Raw genomic sequence first — 1,647 nt, forward strand, 5'->3', positions numbered from 1 at the left:
TTTTTTGAGAGGTTTTCGCTATAGGGCGCGTGCTCTCGCCAGACAGACAGAGACAGAGAGACAGAAAGCAAGAAATCACCCCCCCCCCCGGGGAGAATGGCCATGCCGCAATCCCTTCTCCTCCATTCTCCTCTTGGGATCTTCGGCATGCACGCACACGTGCCCGGCGTGAGTTTAAGCCACTGGGTCCAGGACTCGAACCATGGTCGACTACGTGGGAGTCCAGCGTCATAGCCATTATGCTAACTGCTGGTCCCCCCCCCCAGCATGATTTTTTAAGCTGCAGATTCCAGTGAAGTCAGCCATGTGAAATCCAGTTGTCTTAACCTCCATGCCCAAGGCCCAAGGACTCTACTTCTAATGCTACAAAGAGCCCTGACAGTTCATGGCATGAACTATTTATAGAGATGTAAATCAATAATTTGACACTTCTAAATCACCTCTGATAAGAGGCAAGGAATTTGGTGACTTAAAATTTATGATTATGTTTCTTTTAAATTGTTTTGAAAAATCCAAGAATAAGACATCAATTGATGGAAAAAAAAAAAGGTGAAGTCAAAAATTTTAATTCTGGGGGACCAGCAGTTAGCATAATGGGTATGTCGCTGGACTCCCACGTAGTCGACCACGGTTCGAGTCCTGGCCCCGGCGGCTTAAATTCACACCGGGCGCATGTGCATGTGTGCTCAAGATCCCGAGAGGAGAGTAGAAGAGAAGGGATTGTGGCGTGGCCATTCCCCCTGGGGGGTGATTCCTCGCTTTCTGTCTCTCTGTCTCTCTCTGTCTGTCTGGCAAGCACATGCGCCCTATAGCAAAAAACTCTCAAAAAAAAAATTTAATTCTGGGATGAACCTCTGCATAAATAACCTAGAAGTCTCTAAGTGTGCCCTGAGTCAAAATCTTCTCTCTTGTATCCAAAGCACTGAAATTGTTGAAACTCAAACTCAAACATAAGCACTCATCATGCAACTGACTACATTACAATGAAAGTTGAACTCTTAGCCTCACATGCTATCAACTGTTCAAGAATTCTTTCAGTTTTTATCTAGGGAATTATGTTATTTCTCCTTCTCATTTGAAGGATGATCTTGCTGTGATAGTATTACTGGCTGAAATACTGGCTGAAACTGACTTTCTTTCAGAATTTTGAATGTCTTCACATTTCCTCTTTGCCTACATTATTTCTTTTGAAAGATCTGAGATTTATCTGATGAGGTATCCTTTGTAAGTAACTTGACACTTCTCCCTTGCCATTTAAAGAATATTATGTTTGTCTTTGACTTTTGCCAATCTGGCTATGCTGTACCTTGGAGAGAATAATCTCTTTTTTTTTTCTTTTTTTAAAATTAATTTATTCATTCATTTGTTTATTTTTAATTTGACAGAGAAAGACACATACAGAGAGAGAGAAGGAAAGTGAGAAAGCAAGCCACCAGATCTGGGACTCAAACCCTGGATGACCATGTGTGAGTGTCCAGCACCTTAACCACCACACTTACTGCTGGTCCCCAGAGAGAATATTCTTAAATTGAATCTATTTGGTGTCCTTTGTATTTCCTAGATCTGGATGTCTGTCTCTCTAGACTTGGAAAGTGTGTAGATAGTATTTTATGATATAAATTGTCTATGCCTTTACCTATTTCCTCA

Source organism: Tupaia chinensis, unplaced genomic scaffold (assembly GCF_000334495.1).
Source record: "Tupaia chinensis unplaced genomic scaffold, TupChi_1.0 Scaffold000273_1, whole genome shotgun sequence".
In the NCBI taxonomy this organism is placed as follows: Eukaryota; Metazoa; Chordata; class Mammalia; order Scandentia; family Tupaiidae; genus Tupaia; species Tupaia belangeri.